General features: G+C 36.3%; 1 protein-coding gene across 1 annotated transcript in view; it reads left to right on the top strand.

Annotated features, from left to right (window-relative positions):
* The first annotated feature begins 2,648 nt into the window (after positions 1 to 2,648).
* Positions 2,649 to 6,000, top strand: part of LOC123551492 (uncharacterized) — an 89,390-nt gene continuing 86,038 nt past the window's right edge. Inside the window, exon 1 of the mRNA XM_053540967.1 lies at positions 2,649 to 2,758. The gene's annotated coding sequence lies outside the window, so the exon portion shown is untranslated. The remainder of the gene's footprint in view (positions 2,759 to 6,000) is intronic.

Here is a 6,000-nt window from a genome sequence, read left to right as displayed (position 1 = left end):
TTCGCCGACAAATGCCCAGAATGTAATTAGGATTCATCCGCGAAGTCTCGCGGAAGAATTAACGTACTGCACATATCTTATTCGGGTCATTTAAAATGAAGCTGTCGTAATTTAATCTCATCGATGTGGTAAACTCTTTGATAAGAGACATTCCAATGCTTTCAGAGGTACCGGACTCAATAAAATACTAGCAGTATGTTCTGGAACTATATTTTGTCTTTCGCTGGATGTTACGCAAGCTTGGTAAGCCTGCGCAATTCATGAAATGCACAGCGCAATACATTTCTTATTTGCGCAATGATTTTAAAGATTATTTTTTGAAACGGACAGGGTAACAAATGGATAATTGGCTAATAAGTTAATATGCAGTTTTTATTTGAATTTGTGAACAACATATTTGCTATTCTGTGACAAAAGGGCATAAAATTAGTCACCGTAATCATATGCGCAAATGTATTACCAAATCCGCAGAATCGTTATTCGTGTTAATGCTTAATGAGTTACCGCGGAAGAAAATACGTGGCTTTATTCGAGTATTGCACATGTCAAATGGTTTATCGCGGCCAGAAATTTGTACAAACCGGACGGAAGTTACGAAATTGTCATTTGTGCAGGAAAGAAGCGTTTACCATAATGTCCAGTACTGGACAGGTATAGTGACCATGCACGGACACAGCCAGTTTTCTCAGAGGGGGTCCGATCTCCTGCCCCCTCCCACCCCCCCCCCCCCTGGAAATTTTGAAATTGAGCACTTCATTTTTTGCATTCTGGGACAGTTTTATGGACTAACTTGTTAAATTTGGGAAAATGATAAAATCAAGCTTTCTTGAAGGTAAAATTCTTAGTTTCTTTTAGATAAATAATATGAATTATGTCGGGGTCGTATGTAGCAGCAGCCGCATATACTTTACATGCAGTCCTAATGTTGCCTTTTTCGAAAAACATTTTCTTTCCTTCTTGTCTTCTTTCCTTTTTTAAAGATTTTCTAGAGGGGGTCCGGACCCCCGGTCCCCCCTCCCCCCTCTGGATCCGCGCATGGTGACATATCATGTCTTCTGTTTATGCAGGTAAACTTGTGTTTGGTTAAATTTCAACAGAGCACAATTGTCTGAACAGTGTACAAACTCATTACTGTTTTTTCAGGCAAGGGTGGAAAAAAAGTGGTAGACAATGAAAGCAGTAACATTTTTATTAAAAAAAAAATAAACAATGAGACAAACATTTCCAACATCTTTGGACGGTTAAAAAATCCCATGTTAAACATACGATAAAGCCCGAAACGCGTGAAAATGTTCCGAATGTAAATCGGGTGAAGTAGGCGCTCTATGTATAGAGTTAGATTATGCGTTTAGATACTGTACCAGAGGGGTCGGTCAATTGTGGGTTATTGATTAAACTGGGCGAATCTACTTACTTATTACTTGAGGATGAAAAAAAAACGTGTTTTTTAAATGTTGCTCTTAAACAAGGGTGGCGGTTGAACTACTAAAAGTACAACAACAGTTAATTCACAACAAATCGTACGGTATGTTTTATAGTCAGTAGAAGCTAGTCGTATTTACGCTTATGAGACCTGTTTCATCCATAAGTAAAGAATTCACAGGTCCATCATGAAATATTTTCCCCAGCGCGCATATACTTTACCTATTCAATATGATCGCGGCCTCCCCGGCCGGCCGCGATCAACAATTACACTTCATAAATTTGACAGATTACATCGTATATTGGTCATAGCAAACGGGATTGACATAACTGAACTTCATCCGATCAATTCGCTGTGTTGTGAGGCCATTTAATGAGAATGAGAAATCGGGCGATAGCAAGGGCTCGTCAAACGCTTTCAGCGTTTAGCCGACTCAACAAAGTATTTGCAGGGGCTGGGCCCATTATACCGAAGGTCAAGTTCACAAAGTTGTTAAACTTGCAATTATTATTCATGTTAAATTTTTTGAAAGCTTTGTTAATAGACATATCTTTGGTACTTTAAAACATAATGACTTGAAATTAAAAATATTTCGTTAGAATCATCATCTGCATGTGTGGTCACAATTCCCATAAGTCAAATTGTATTTTTGACCAAATTATGCCCCTTTCATACTTAAATGTTTTGACAAACTTCGTTTTCTGGACATAACTTTGGTATTATATATTATATAGATAATGACTTGAAACTCAAAATATATCTTTACCATCAACATCTGCATGTGTGGTAACAATCCCAATAACTCTAAATTTGTGTTCTTGACAGAATTATGTCCCTTGGTGTATCTTCATTTTAAAGTAGAGGTCTCTTTTTGAGACATATATTCATTTTTACTGTCAACTCGCCAAATAGTGGAGCGCGCTGTCTTACGGACAACTCTTGTTTCAGAAAATGCTTTATTCATTTTTTTTCAGATTGTACTTTTATGCACTTAACTACACATATATCTAAAATAGATATGGGGCCTAATGCCTACTTGAAATTTGTATTTTGGGTCCAGTGCCTATCTGATGATGTTCAAATTTTAAAACCTCAAATTTCCATCAAATCCTGAAATGCTTTATGCTATATTTGTATACATTTTCACCCTATCCCTGGAGATGAAACTTTTGATATTTCATTTCCTTTGATGAAACAGTGCATATTCTAGGGGCATGTTACGAATGTGACCTGCTACACAGACGGGAAAGCGAACGGAGTTTATACCAATGTTTTATATTAGTAACGAATTAGAATACTGAAGGCGGAACGGGGAAATACCCAGGAAGGAAAAGGGTAAGTTTCAGTTTGTCTGGAATTCCCTTTAACTTTGTGGTAAAAATAACAGTTGGGACCAATTTTCTGTTGTTGTGTGTTGTTAAAAATAGTCGCAGCAAATGATATGTCATGAATATAATTATAATTCGTTAATTAAATACATCATAATAATTATTATAATAAGTAAAGGTTACGAGTTAAGGAGTTACGCACTTTTAAAACGGAATGTAGCCGATGTTATCGACTTAAACGGCATTAGTTTGTAAAGTAGCATGTTTTTCTGTCTACCCTTGACGATCTACTTGATTCTAAAAATAGCACCGTCACAAGTTTCTAATTTTAGACCGTGTTTGTCTTTACGCGAATAGCTCTTTTAAACATATTTAAATATTTGTTCCATTATTCTTGAGAATAACTTGCAAATAGATTCCATAAAAATTTGTACCTATAAAAAGTTTCATCTTTAACTCATACGTACGTAGACTGATAGAAGCTTTAGGTAGATACTTAAATTATACGTCCTTGTGTCTTAAGAGATGAGGTGAAATATCGTAATATAAAATCAGTATTTATCTACTTACCCAACAAAAGATGTTTCTTAATCACTGACTAAATACGAATCAATATTACTTATCCGCAGATATTATATAACAATCTTTCATGTTCTCTTTAAACATATGTAAATAGTCCAATTTCATTTTACGAAGTACTTGTTAATCCAGGCCGGCGAGCACATGGTTGTTAGTATCGTAATAGGTTACGCACTGCGCATGTCTCTTTCAACGGAATTAATCTGAGCTAAAATCCGGTTAACATAACCGGCAAGGCCATATAATGTGTTTATTATTGCCGTTTATTGAATTATTTATTCATATTTGATTGAACAATAAAAAAGAAAATAAATAATTAGAAAAGTGTGATTTTTAGATGAATCCTACAAGACTCAAGTTTGCACTACGCATTAAACGGTCCTAGCATGACCCTGAAGGGCCTGTCATAGGTTTTATTATTGCGATATTTTAAAATCATTTCTTTATGACGATGGTGGGCTGTTCAAATCACTCTGCGTCCGTGGTCCGTCGTCCGTCCGTTAACAATTTCTCGTTATCGCATCTCCTCAGAAACTACTGGGGGATTTTGACCAAACTTTGTCAGAATGATGTATTGATACCCTAGTTGTGCCCCCTGAAAATCAGACTGATTCAGTAATTTTTGAGTGAGTTATGGCCTTTTGTTTAGTTTTATAATTTACATATATAGGGAAAAACTTTAAAAATCTTCTTGTCCAAAACCACAGGGCCTAGAGTTTTATATAGACTTACATAGGGAAAAACTTTGAAAAACTTCTTGTCCAAAACCACAGGGCCTAGGGCTTTGATATTTTGTATGTGGCATCATCTAGTGGACCACTACTAAGATTGTTCAAATTATTCCCCTAGGGTCAAATATGGCCCCGCCCTGGGGGTCACATGGTTTACATAGACTTATATAGGGAAAAACTTCTTGTCAAAACCACAAAGCCTAGGGCTTTTATATTTGTAATTTAGCGTCACCTAGTGGTTCTCTACCAAGTTTGTTCAAATTATCCACCCAGGGTCAAATATGGCCCCGCCCCGGGGATCACATGGTTCATATAGACTTATATAGGGAAAAACATTTAAGATCTTCTTGTCCATAACCTACAGCATTCAGATTTGGACAACATGTATAGTTTTGATTGCAAAATGAACCTTGACACGAGTCGACATTGATCTTCACCTAGTGACCTACTTTCACATTTCTGTAGCTACAGCCTTCAAATTTGGACCACATGCATAGGTTTGTGAACCGAAACAAACGTTGACCTTGAAATTGACCTAGTGACATACTTTCACATTTCTGAAGCTACAGGCTTCAAATTTGGACCACATGCATAGTTTCGTGTTCAGAATTGAAATTTGACCTTGATGTTTACCTAGTACCTACTTTCACATTTCTCAAACTACAGCCTTCAAATTTGATGAACATGCATAGTTTTGTGTACCGAAATGAACTTTGACCTTGAAATTGACTCTAGTGACCTGCTACAGCTTTCAAATTGGACCACATGCATGGACCATATGCACAGTTTTGTGTACCGAAATGAACTTTGACCTTGATGTTTACCTTGAGCTAGTCTTGAAATTTGAACATTGAAAAATGGCTCAATGGTGGGCGCCAAGATCACTCTGTGATCTCTTGTATTTCATTTAGCAATAAGAAAGAAGTCACGAGAAAATCAGTTTGCATTTTTATACAAATTATAAGTTTTAGAAATGGTCGTTAGTTTAGGAGATAAAGGCTTAAGTCATGATTGAACACTGGTCAGAAGTCTGAAATATATATATTCTGTCTGCCCCTCCGATCAGCGGTCACCTGGCTTAAGCGGCCAAGTTGTCTGTTTCCCCATTGCTGGCTGCTTAAGACAGGTTACACTGTATAAGTCGTATGATTCGAGATGTTCCGGACTCTTGGTCCTATTAAGTCATCAAGTTATTAAATCTTTTGATATATTTTGAATTAAAAAAAGAACAACTCCATTTTAACATTGTGTATTTGAATTAAAAATTGTGCCATGCTATTTGAAAAAATATAATGTTACCGCGATTCCAAAAGCGTTTATTTGTGTCGATTTCAACAATGACCGCTGCTCCCATATAAAAAAAGAACCGAAATATTTCTTACGCCTCTCACTATTTAAACTCGATTATACGCAGTGTATGGAGAGGTGACTGTGAAAAATATTACTCCATAGTCTGTAAATAGTATTATTAAAATCTTGCACCAGAAGAACGGCTTTTAAGTCTTGATAACAATTTACAATATTTTCGGATTCGAAACGCCGAAGAGAAGCACTTGCAGTTAGAACATTTAGTACAAAATATTTTTGATTCGTGACTTTCAAAGCATTACGTCAGTTTTTCTCATATGATCATCTTTTATTCTGTCGCATATTTCTAGACTAACCTTGTTTAATAGTCTGTCAATTGAAGACTGAAGGTCCGAAGAATCATTTCCGACACTCACGTTTAATTTTAACTTAAGTCCTTTAGTAATCACTCCTGCGGCACAGCATTCTTCTAAAAATCTAAAAGCATACGTCAGCACACTCACAATCATTACTATACACAACATATCCAAATTTTGATGATGATCCCTGTTTAGAAGTGAGCTGTGACCGGGGTCAAACATTTCCTTATTGTTCCTTCTCTTGAAAACACTTTGAATTGGTAAGTCACACT

The sequence above is a fragment of the Mercenaria mercenaria genome, chromosome 4 (assembly GCF_021730395.1).
Source record: "Mercenaria mercenaria strain notata chromosome 4, MADL_Memer_1, whole genome shotgun sequence".
In the NCBI taxonomy this organism is placed as follows: Eukaryota; Metazoa; Mollusca; class Bivalvia; order Venerida; family Veneridae; genus Mercenaria; species Mercenaria mercenaria.
Note: the sequence above shows the minus strand (reverse complement) of the source record. Positions and strands in the feature narration are given on the sequence as shown.